Consider the following 12,761-nt stretch of genomic DNA (forward strand, 5'->3'; position numbering starts at 1 on the left):
CCTGAGATGGAAAACACAAAGCCAATGGCTGATTCCCTTGAGAAATCGCCCTCTACAATGTAAGCTGCTCTCTGAAAAAGAGCACGTGGTAAGAGCAGACATACCTGCATCCGCACGTGTTGAGAATGCCCCTCAAAAAGCCCCTTATGTGTCGCCACTTGTTACGTTACATGGAAAGGCCCCAAATTTTATTAGTCTCAGTTTGTGTAGTCGTCAGAGGAGACCCATGGTTTCTGACAAGGACAACAATGTCACTATCTTAATGTTTTACTGATGCATAAAAGTCCCAGGTTCTTCTGGTACCTGCTTTGGATAGAGCCCCCATTTTTTTTTAAGAGTATCTCCTAGTAAAAGTTAAATCTAATGAATTCCTACCAATAATCACAGATGGTGGGGTAGGATCAGAAGTGGTTCACGCCTCTGATCAACCCTTCTATCCCCACCACAACCTCTGTTGAAAGAACTTTACAAGGAGCTTCCTCAGAATAACCCCCTTCCAGGCTAGAAAACTTGAGATTGGCCCCATCTACCCACAATGGGCAAGCCCCCCTTTCTACAGTCTCTTACGGTGTTAGGAAGTCTCCGTACAGAAGAAAAGCTTCATAACACAACATCAGAAGGAAAACTAAGTTTTACTCTGTGATCTGTGTAACTACTAGGAGATATCAGCAGCCTAGGGCTCTGGGTGAAGATTCTGAAGCCCCTCCCATGTGCCCACACCCTTCATGAGAATGGTACAGGTAACAGGACCTCCATACCTTGGCCCATTTACCATCCTTGCCCCAACAGAGTCTAGGAACCTGTCTCTGAATCCTGCACCAGCTTTGTCTGGTGATGAGAATCTGAGGAAAAGGAATCTCCCTTCATCCCATTGGATGCATGCTTCTCTCCCATGGTTCATGAAGATTCAGCCAGGGCTCTAGCTGTATGGAGTCCCCTCGCTCCCTCCCTCTTGAGACAATGGCCATCCAATGATTTCCATAGAAACCCATTTAAGATCAATCAGGAACTGTCATTGGCTGAATTATATACCCCTAAAATTTTTAAATTGAAGCCACACCTTCTGGTGTTCTAGATTGTGACTCTACATGGAAAAACAGGCCTATCATGGGGTAATTCAATGAATACTGTGTGGTGACATATTGTGTACCCTAATAAAATTTGCCTGAGGATCAGAGGACAGAACAAGCCACTAGATTAAACACAGAGGCTAGGCAATGGGGGCACACACCTTTAATCCCAGCACTAGGAAGGAAGTGATGGCTGAGCAGAGAATAGCATATAAGGCCTGAGGAGACAGGAACTGAAGCCCTTTCAGCTAAAGGCTTTTGGGCTGGACCCCTTTTGGCTGAGAACTCAGAGACATTCTGTCAGAGGATTCGTGGAGTTGGTGACGTGAGAAGTGACTGTGGCTTGTTCCTTTGTCTCTCTGCTCTTTCAGCATCTACCCCAATATCTGGCTCTGGGTTTTTTATTAAAAGGCCATTTAGCAATTCATGTTACAAGACTGAAGCTGATAAGATGGAGCACAATTCAGTCTGGCCTGTGTCCTTACAAGATAGGGAAATTGGGACATCCAGAAAGACAGCAGTGATGTGCACCATCTATGATGATTAATCTTTATCATCAATTTGACTGTCTTTAGAATCATCCTGGAAACCTCTCTAGGTGTGTCTATATGTGTATTTCCAGATATTGAGGAGAGACCCACCCTGGAAGGTGAGTGGCACTATTCAATGGGATAGGATCCTGGAGTTAACAAAAAGGACAGAGCCAGCTGAGCACCAGCACTCCCTTCTTTCTCTGCTTCCTGACTGCAGACACCACGTGACCAGCTGCCTCGTGCCCCTGCCATCTTGATTCCCCAGCGGTGATTGGCTGTCCCCTCTGAAATAAACTGTCTCCTGTAAGTGCCACAGCTGTGAGAAAACTAATCCAGCCCATGGATTCCTCCAACCGTGAGGAAGCAAGGGTGTTGGGGGCGGGCTCAGAAGAAACCAACTCCGCCAGCTCCTTCATCTTGGATGCCAGTCTCCAAGAACCACAAGGAAAGAACTTTTGCTGGTGAAGTAACCCAGTCTATGAAGCTTTGTGCTGGCTGCTGGAGCCCATTAAGATGCTAGCAAGGCACGGGTGCTCCCACTTCCCTGCCTCCCTAGTGTGACCCATCCCACGCCCCTCCCCTCTCCTCGGCTCCTCCCCTTCCCTCCTTCATACTAGTCCCCTTTCCTCGCTGCCAACAACACCACAAGCCAATGGTGGTGTTTGGATCTCCAGAAGTCATAGGCTGCTGACATCAAACGATGTAGTTTTGCTTCCTACATTGTACTTATCAGAAACCCTGCCCGCGTTAGGGGAATCCAGACACTTCTAGAAGCAGAACAGAATGTCTTTCCCCTTTCTTCCCTTCAGAAATATAGCTGCAAAAGTACCCCGGCTCAGGCTTCCCTCGTGTTCATACATTTCCTCCTTTGCAGAAGGGTTTTTTGGGGGGTATTTTTGTTGTTGTTGTTTTGTTTTGTTTTGTTTTTTACCAACATCTCTATTTACAGAGAAACCCTACTGCTCACAATGCCTCTTTGCCCCCTCAAGACTGGAGCTGTGGAATCAGCTGCAGGGACAGATAAATGTGTTATCAGAAATTCTCATGGAAAAGCATCCCAGCCAGTTAAATGTAGGCTAGTATTCTAGAACATTTTTCTGATTGTTGGCTGTTTCCTCTACCAGGTAAACTAAGCAAACTGTTACTAGCATGCCAGGGCATGCTGGCTTGCCATGTGTGCTACTAATATTAACAACTGTCTTAATACCCTAAGGGCATTTTTTGAAACACATACTTTCTCCAGTTCTCACCTTCCTCCAGTAGAAATTACACCCAACTCAGAACCAGCTATGTCTCCACTTCCTGTACAGTGGTTCACTTTTTTGGGAGTGGTGAGTGGGGCTACAGTGCATCATTCTGGACTCTTGCCATTTCTCTAAGATTCTCAGCTTGGTGAGCTCACTGTAGAGATGCCAAAGGCCCCTTTGACGGTATGCCTAGCCTAGGGATATCGATATAAAGTGGAGATCCATCAAATCCCACCTCTTCCTGTAGAGAAACTCCAGTAGCACAAGTCCACTGTCTCAGTCCGCCAAATGCCTTATCTGTCTCTTCCTTTCTCCTTAACACAGCATTTGTTGCTAGAAACAAGGATACAGTCAAAGAATGTGCTGCTGTTGGCAGCCTTCATGATTCAAGAGTAACAAAGTGATTTTTGTGAGCTAACACCATTTGGGGGCTACTTGACAGGAGAAGCTTGTTGTTGACTTTTGCATTTATTTTGTTGCTGTTACATTGTCTTTTCATGACAGGCCCTGCTTTCAGAGGGGCAGTCAGTTAGACACAATCTTAAGTAGCGTTAGTAGAATTCCTTTTCCATGGAGAGAGCATCCCTGCCTTACCTTAGTGAAACCAATTACGAGGCTCCCATGGCATCCTTACCCTTCTCTGCACTGCAGTCGGTTGAGTTCATCCAGACCCTGCCTAGCCAAGACTTCAGTGCAGAGGACTTGAGAGCCAACCTCTCTAGATGGCCAAAACAGAAGTAGTCAGAACAGAAAAGCAGTGCTGGGCGAAGTGGCTAGTTTTTGTTTGTTTTTTGTTTTGTTTTGTTTTGTTTTTCCTGCCTTCGGTTCCTCCACCATGAAAGGAATACCAAACTTTCCATGGGGTTTTTCACTGGTCAGTCCTCCCACTGTAGGAAGGAACAGAACTCTCTCATTCTGTTGTAAACCAGAAGGAACATACACCCTGGAGAGCGCCATCAACCTGATGAACAACACTCTTGTTTGTAGAGAAACCAATCACCAAGATTCTAAAGTCCAGCTGAGTGGGCCCCAGGAAGCTGGAACTTGGCATGTCAACAAAGGATCACCAGGGCTACTGAGGAAGCCCAGATACCACCAAAACCCCTGTCAATAGGGTGCTACTTGTCATGTTTACCTAAGATTGTGTGGTCAAAAACTCCCGGAACTACTATCACCACCAACTGTGAACCAAGATTCTTTCCACTGCCCTTGGGAACATGAGTCATGCAATTCCAAGACACCTTAGTTGATCATATTAATGTCTTTAGTAAACATCCAAGTAGTTCCCCCAGCCTCACGCCCACCCTATTCATGAACTACAGTACAAAGGCATGGGGCACCGGGGCACCTGCACGTCACAGATTTCTCCCTTTTTCCCTTCTTTCCAAATCATATTTGATGAGCCTAAAAGCAAATACAGAATGCTGATACCGGTTCCCCTGTTGAAACAGCTGGGAACATCAGTAAAGGTCAGAGACAGAAAATACTCCCACACCACTCTCAGTCTCTGAGACAACCTCATATGGCCTGGGCTATGGAAGCCTCTGCAGAGACTCAATAATCCAACCAGAAGTTGCTGCCTGTATCTTTAAGGAATAGGAACAGGGCACCACTGTTTTCCCTTCTGATACACTAACTCCCCTGAATAGAATTTGTTAGTGTCTAACTCTCCTCTTGTCTTTGTCCGGGGTAACAGTGTTTTGAAGAGGCCACCACCAATGGGAACTAGCAGTGCACCTTTTCAAAGCCCACTTTGCCAGGCAATCCAGGAAGTTCACAATACCCAAACTTCAATCCGCCAAGCTTTTCTTGCACGCCTGTTTCTTCATCACCTCGGGATAAAACTTTAATTCCAGTTTACACTAGGAATATCTTGACTTCTGAGAGTGCATGAGTAATGATCAAAAGCACTAACGCATTCTGAAAGCTGTGAAGTCATTCTCATGTTGCAGGTTTCTCTGGAAAAATACAAATTCCCCAAAGCTCCAGTCACAGAAACTTCTAGATGATTTAAATGTGAACTTAAAAGTTTCCTACCTAAAGCTAAACTTAACAGTTTGCCCAAAATCTGAGTGCATGCAAACAAAACTTGTGAAGAACAGTTCCAAACATTCCAATATTGAGCTCCCTACTAAGTTCCGTATTTAACAGACTACTTCAGAATGCCATAGCTCTTTCAAATCCCCAAATCAGCTCAGACAGTATAACTGGCCATTCTAAAAAAAACTAAGCCTCTTGTTTCCCGAAACTTCCATGCCAGATGCCACCAGCAAAGGGCACAAACACTCGGGCGCCCATCACCTGTCTACAAAAGGGCACACACTGGATGTCCCCAGAGGCCTTGAAATATTTCTACATCATTGTGACTCCAACTTAGTCCAAAACTTGCTCTTCTCTCAAACATGTACATTCTGGCCACAACCACTTAATCCTGCAACCGTTGTTTACTTTAGGAAGAACGGCAGGACACAGTATCAAAGCCTGGTGGTGTGAGTCATTTTGATGCATGCCATATAGTCTTTGAAAGAAGGAAATCACATGCATATAATGTAAGACTCAGACACAAGTGAACTGGAAGAGATGGATGGCGTGGGGAGAGAGCAATAACAGGTGGTTTCTAGAAAGTTCCCCATGTGGGCAAGTGTGCTCTAATAAAGGTAAAAGAGGCCCTTTGAGAGTGCCAGTGAGAAACACAGGAACCCTCCTGACTGTCAAACAATAGTAATGGTGAAAGCAATAGTAATGGTGTGGACTTTTTGTTGTAAGTTTCAGGCTGTGAATATGAGTAACCCAACTGGACCTTTAGATTTCCCTCTGCCTCACTCTTCCTCAGTTGGATGGGATAGCAGAAATAACATCTATATTGGGAAATAACCTGGCTTCCCCTTAGCCACTCACCAGCTCATAGCAAACCACTGACTTCTCTAAGATCCTTTTGAGTTCCAATATAAGTAGTGCAGTACTCAGCCTTCCAACCTTCTACTCCAGTGAGGCAAGAATTTACAAAAACTGAGGTCTGGATAGTAACTAGAAGCAGCTGGGGAGTTTCTGCATATGTATCTTGCGTGAAGGTAGATGGGCTAATTCTAACAAGGTAACCCTAAGCATACAACTGGATCCATGTACACTACTTACTACCCCATTCATATCTCCAGAGCCAAGTTCCAGATAAGACATTTGGGCCGTTGCTTCTACCTGTGAGGTCTGTGAAGGCAAGAGAGGCATCCAGGGAATCCATGCTTATTGAAAACCTGAATAACAGCAACCATCATCACCACTATTCTAGAAAAATGTGACTTAAGGACATTAGCCCCTAGACACTATGACAAAGGCATCTCTAATCAATAGGCCCTAACTTTATCTAGTGCTTGAATATTTACGCTGTTCAGTAGATCCCTTTTCATTGAGAAATTTAGTATCACTCATTTTAGATAAATATGGAGGGTGTTAGCATGTTAAGAATTACTTACTTAACTTTGAGACTCTCTATTACATAAGATAAAATGGCCAATTAGCATTGATGATTGAAATATGGCTGAAAACCATCAGATCTTCACATTGTTTGAATCTCTACTTCCCATTTATTTTTGGGTGAAATACATATTATGATTAGTCTGAGGGGATTAAAATTCAATCATGGCATGCGTCATCACAACATAATGACATCCTAGAACTAGGAAGTGTCCTACGGACACAGTCAAGGAACTACAGCTGTGAATTTTTGTTTGTTTTATTTTGTTTTTTGTTTGTCAGTCTGTTTGGTTTTGAGCCATTAATTTCTAAGTTCTTCCAAACACTTCCCAAGGCATTCTCATGGGCCTGGTTTGTAACACTGACCTGATGTGAAGAAGCATGTGACTAGCTATCGACACAGAGGATAAAGTAAGGGAAATAGGCATGTCTACCGCTTTACAGTGAATGGGGACTCAAAGGATGTGCTGAGGATGGATGGATGGGCCATTGTCCTAATTTTGATAATTTCCTTTCATCCTTACAACAACTCTGTATTCCAGTATCGACTTTCAAGATGAGTATTAGGCACACTGAAGCTAAGTAGTTTGCTAAAGTTCACCTAACTAGCAATACCTGAGGCATCTGAGACAGGATTCTATACAGGTGGCCACAACCCCAGGCACACCAATCTATAGAATCATACTCCCTAAATCCCATACTCCATATACAATGCCCAAACTGTTGCTGAACCACATATTTCAAAGAAAGGTTTATAGAAGGTACTGAAGCACAGTGCTTACCCAAAGTGAACTTTTATGAATTAAAAGTTCATAAAAAATGCTTTTAAGTGACAAGGAGAAAAGGCCATGCAAAGGCTTCGCCTTCTCCACTCTACCCCATATTCCAACATCATCCTGAAGTATTGCCTGATGTTCGAGTCCCCTGTTGTGCTCACAGATAAGAACTATTTCCCAATCTCCAAGGCTTTTGGGAATGTCTTCCTGGACTCCACTCAGGAATACCCTCTGTACACCAAATGCCTAGGCTGCTCAAAATTCCTTCCTTTTTATGTTTCCTTGGATTTGCACTTAGATCCTCTGGGCCCAGAAGGAAAACCCACTACTTCGCTCTCTCTGCCTCTGACTTCATCCCATGCCTAACTTCCAGAGGAAAAGGGGACCACTGTTTGACACCTACTATTTCCTACATTTGTGTCTCCTCGGAGTTAAAATTGATCTGCACCCCAGTGAAAACATAACTATGATTCTCCTTGTTTTCAAACGATTCACCATGCAACCTTCTCAGGTGACATCTATCTGCACGTCTGTCTTTCTAGCTACAGAGGGATTGACATGTAACAGCAGCTCTCCTTCAGAAGACTGGTTATGGCTGTGGTTTTGAGAAACTGAGGTTTCTGCAGTTTCTCAAAACAACTTAAATGCCCCTCTTGATTTTCAGCAGCAGCCCTAGGTTCAAAAAGGCCAGTCTGAGTCCATGCAACCCACTTTGGAGCAAATCTACACAGCACCCACAAAATACTAAATTATATGCATACATTACACATATGTATATATCATGATATATACATATGAGATACCTGGGCCCTTTCATATTGAGAAAGGCTGTTTCTGGCTGACTGTTGCAAAGTACTCAGGTCTTCATCTGTCAGTCTGGGTCAGAAATGCAGCTCAACACTGTAGAAACTGGCCAGTAATGTCAGTTCCATTTACTACATCAAACGTCACAGATTGAGAGATTAAGGCGCCCTCAAGAGCTAGTCATTATTCTTAGTCATTCACAGACATGTGTAATACCTAACACAGCCTGAAAATGGGCATTACTATCTGTATTTTACAACTGGGAGGAAACAAAAGGAAATTCATCAAGATGTGATGTCATTACATCATTTGCCCTAAGTAGACAAGCCACTGTCTAAGAGATCGTCCACACCCAGTTTCTTTCCATTAAATTCCAGGGAAACCTCCCTGCAAATTTCCCCCCCCAGAGCAGGTATTTTATCTTTACAGCAATTCTGCCTGTGGTAACTCTGTAGTTTCAAAGAGTAAATCTCATGCTCACCGGATTAGCTCAGGTCTTGGGAGAGAATGAGTTGGAAAGGATTGAGTTGAGAGAAAACTTGAACAGAGACTGTGCCTGTCCTGGAGAAGGCCAACTTGTCCATATGCTTGGAGGCTGTCTCCAGAAGCTACCTAAGTTACCAGCTGAAACCATCATCATGGAAACAGAAGGTGAAAATTGTTCCTCACACCAGTAAAGACCTATGCAAATGCAGTGAACCAGATACCAGGGCACCTACTTTGACATAGTTCTTGGGACTTTTTTTTTTTTTTCTCCTTTGGACAGCTTTTGAAAATCAAAATTTTACAAGAGATCACAAGAATAAGACCAAAAAAAAAATCTGTATAAATCCTTTATTTGATGGTGTTTGTGCCAGCTCTTAAAGCCTAATGATGGTTAGAGAGAATTCGAGGCCTGAAAATGAACGTCCTAGCTAAACTCAATACAAACCATTTATTTTAGAAGTAAGGAGGGTGTTTGTAGGCCACTGAGACTTCCCCTTTCGAATATTTTTTATAAAGACAGGAAAGAATTATTTTCCAAAGACCAATATAAAACCACTGCAAAATAACATTCTACACCAACTCATTTAGTATTGTCACTAATAAGATGTTATAGTGTACATATAAATACATATATGTATACATTATTGTGTGTACCGTGTGCATGTAGTATGTGCATGCTACTTGAGCTGTTTGAAGAATGATTCTCATGTGCAATGTTTTACAAAACTTCCATGGATAACACAGACACCTATTTAACAATGAACAATATTCCCCAAAGGTAGGTTTTTCTCTGATTTCATGCACCATTTATTTTAACTATGAAATGCAAATGGCTTGAAGTTAAAGGGAAATAAAAATAAAGAAAACATAATTAGTACATTTAAAGCCATAATGTGATTTGTTCTGGAAAATCCAGGAGGATTATAAAGAGGCCTCCAAGCACAGAGACTAAAGCAGAGGGCTCCTCCACTGAACATTTAAATTAGGGTAATGGAGGAAGCTCCATCTCATAAGCCACAGACAGCTTCAGCACCAGCTAAGGAACACACATGCCACTATCCAATCAATATAGTCAGCTCCTGGGGCAATCTATCAGGATTTTAAAGAGTTCACTTTCTCCATCTGCTAATGCTTGGCAAGAAAACTGGCTAAAGAAAAAAAAAAGCAGCACAATATTTTAAATTGATTTTAGAATTATTTTGTTTAAAAACCTAAAGTTCGTTGACTTGAAAGCTATTGATTTTAGACTATATTTTAGTACTCCTCCAAAAACACTACGGGGTGGGGGGGATTTTATTTAAGTACCAATAGCCCTCTAAATACTATCCAATGTATAATTCATACAGAATAATACAGGACTCTAAATACATAAAACTCATTGCTAAGGATCAGAGAGAATAAAACCCTTGCCACAACAGAGGCAGCCAGACACTGGCCCTACCAATTATAAGCTGCGATATAGTAAATGTAGTCAATATTGAGGGCATTTTTGGTTTTTTAAGGAACAAAAGGGAGGATTGCTGTTTTCTACCACGTCTTTCCTTCAGGACATACTGGAACTCCTTTAGCATGAAATCCTTTCAGACACAACCCACCATGGTAGAGACAGAGCATTAGTCTCCTGTCGGTTACATACAGTGAGTCCTATTTTGAACAGCGGAAGTAAACCAGCCCCCAGAGAAATCTGAAGGTCCATAAGCTGGGAAATACATCATTTGAAATAAAATTTACCATCAAAAGACTAGCATGGCTCCTGTAGATGTGGGGAGGGAGGGGGGAGGGCATTATGAACGTGGTGCTTCGCCATCTTCTTCCCAGCAACCCTAGCTCCCTGTCTTCCTCCCCATCTCAGTGGGGTTTGCCTCTTGGAATCCTTAATGAAACAATAAAGTAGGAATCAAGAGAAATCAGAAAGGCTTAGGCTGCTGGAAAGGTAACCATTTTCTCACGCTGGCTTCTGTAAGCCATCTTGTTCGTTTAAATGCCAAGATGTCTTAATCTGTCCCAGGTGGTATCACCAGGGGCAACGCCATCGCTGGTCTGAGACTAATGTTCCTTGGTCAAGTGACCCGCAATAAAGATCTGTCAGGCAAACAGTTAATTGATGCAAACTATAAGAAAACCACTATCCCTGCAGTGCGATACATTAGAACAGAAAGGACAATGGACAATTCTAGAAAGGAAAAAAGCAATGTGCGTTTTTAAAAAAAAATATATTAAATCCACAATTTCCATCGCTAAAAAGGCTAAATGGGGGTGGCGTTGGGAGTAATTGAAATCTGTAAGAATGGGTCAGATGTGATGGCCTGGGGGGGGGGGGGTGGAGGGAGACGCGTACAAGACCAAGACGGAGGGCGAGGGGGGGGTGTCATTTGTGTCCAAAGGTTTCATGAAACATTTAGGGCAAACGCCTTTGTTCCTGGGCTCGGGAGGGGAGTGGGTGGGTGGATGATGGGGAGATCAGATGGGGCTGCCTGGCCCTCCACACCCTGCTCTCCGGCGCATGCGCGAGGCCAAGACAAAGGAATAGGTAATTACAGTCCCGATTCATTCATTTTGCCCGCAGTACTGGAGGTCTGTGAGCCTTTGCTATGTTCCCAGGGGTGGAGGTAATCCACACCCCAACAACAGCCCCTTTAATACTCATGTTTTATTTTAACCCCGCCACGCAAGTGGCCAGTGGTCTTAGCCAAGCCAGAGGTGTGTCAACCCCCGTACAAAACACTGAAATCGCACCCATGTGCGTTGTGCTGCTTTCAACAGAGCGAAAATCACTGGGGCAGAGGCCGTCCACCGAGTTCGTTTCAAGGCGGAAATGTCTCGGGGGAAGCAGATTAGGAACAGGGCCAAGCGTTCGATGAATATTCATGAAAAGAATGCGGTCCCCAGCCACGCATTGTGTGCCATCGGTTCCAGGCATTCTGCAATTTTCCTTTTAATGGTGAGGGGAAGCGGGAAGCTGACGTTGGGTTGTAGCGTTTGAGCTAAGGGCATTACAGAAATCTTGGCTTGCAGCGGGGTTGAGCCGGTTCGGGTCGCGCGCTGTCAGGTTCAAGCCCACACCCCCCAGGCTGGGGCGACCGTGGAGGCGCGCGGCGGCGCGTTCTGAGCGCAAGGCTCAAAAAAGAAAATGCTGGAGATGTCCACAGGTTAGTGGGAAAACAGCTCAGCCGCAGACCGGTCTGGGGCTTTGATCTACCCCGGACGTGCACACCGCCTTCTGAACCTCGTGTTCCTCCGTAACCCCAAACCAAAATCCAGGAGTCCCGCGGGCCAAGCCAACCCCCGCCCCTTCTGATCGGACCAGATTCCGTGTCTTCTTTCTCCTTCCCCACCCCACCCCCATCCTCCATCTTCTGCTGCTGCGCCCCTCACACCGAGCGCTTTCTCGGTGGCTGTGCCGGTTCCGATGACAGAAGCCTGGGTTCAGCCTACAGAACCGTGGCTGGTGGATTCCATGCGTTTAAAGGGTTTCGCAGTCGCTATTTCCCGGTCACCAGCAGCTTCCCACCCTCCCCTCCCTCCCTTCCCAACTCGGTTCCGAAGCTTCGCCACCACCCTCCTCGAGCTCCCCACCCTACGAAAGGCCGAAGCTGTCCACCTGGGGGGGAGAGCATCACCTGGGGTCCCCCAGTACGACAGAGCCCCCATAGAGAAACCCCACGCCCACCTTGTCTAATCCCCAGCCGCACCCGGCTGCACCCGTGGAGAACCCTGGGCTTCAGGGTGGGGCGGGGCCCTGGGGAACCGATGGCCCTGAGTCCGCTGTGGTGTTGGGGACCCATGGCGCGCCTCCTTACCTAGGCTTCGGGTGCCTGTGCCGGCCCTGGATGAACGCGGTGCCTCCAAGGGGCCCGGGTCGCTGGCGTCGTCCGGCCCGGTGCCTGGCTGCTGGGCAAAGGCTCTCTCCCGGCTCGACGGCGGAGCCTGGAGCGTGGAGCGAGTTGGAGCGCTGCCGCCGCCGCCGTCGCCGCTGCCGCTACTGCCGCCGCCGCCGCCGCTGCAGCCTCTGCATTTCTCGCTCGCTCCCCCTCCCCTTCCTGCCCAGCGCCCTCCCCCCCGCGCGTCCGCCCGCCCAGCTCCTCCGCTCGCCGACCCCGCCCGCCTCGCGCCCGCCCGCCCCTCCGCTCCTGGCCCGCGCCCGGCTCCCTGCGCCCCCGCCCGCTCCGTCAGCGCCCCGCTAACCCGGGGGTCCCCAACTTCTCCCCTCCTTCAGCCCCTGCGCCCCGAGATGCCCCGTGATCCAGAGTCCTCCCCCCCCCCCCCGTCACCACACCCGCACAGCCACCCCCACCCTCGGCTATCCTCATCCAGATCCCTCCCCTCCAGCCCTGTGCCTCGCCCGCCTCCCCAACAGTTGCTGCCAGTGCCCCC

General features: G+C 46.3%; 1 protein-coding gene across 1 annotated transcript in view; it reads right to left on the bottom strand.

Moving 5' to 3' along the window:
• Window positions 1-12,413, bottom strand: part of Basp1 (brain abundant membrane attached signal protein 1) — a 52,524-nt gene extending 40,111 nt beyond the window's left edge. Inside the window, exon 1 of the mRNA XM_036207026.1 lies at window positions 12,188-12,413. The gene's annotated coding sequence lies outside the window, so the exon portion shown is untranslated. The remainder of the gene's footprint in view (window positions 1-12,187) is intronic.
• Between the last annotated feature and the right edge of the window lie 348 nt (window positions 12,414-12,761).

Source organism: Onychomys torridus, chromosome 15 (genome assembly GCF_903995425.1).
Source record: "Onychomys torridus chromosome 15, mOncTor1.1, whole genome shotgun sequence".
Classification (NCBI taxonomy): domain Eukaryota; kingdom Metazoa; phylum Chordata; class Mammalia; order Rodentia; family Cricetidae; genus Onychomys; species Onychomys torridus.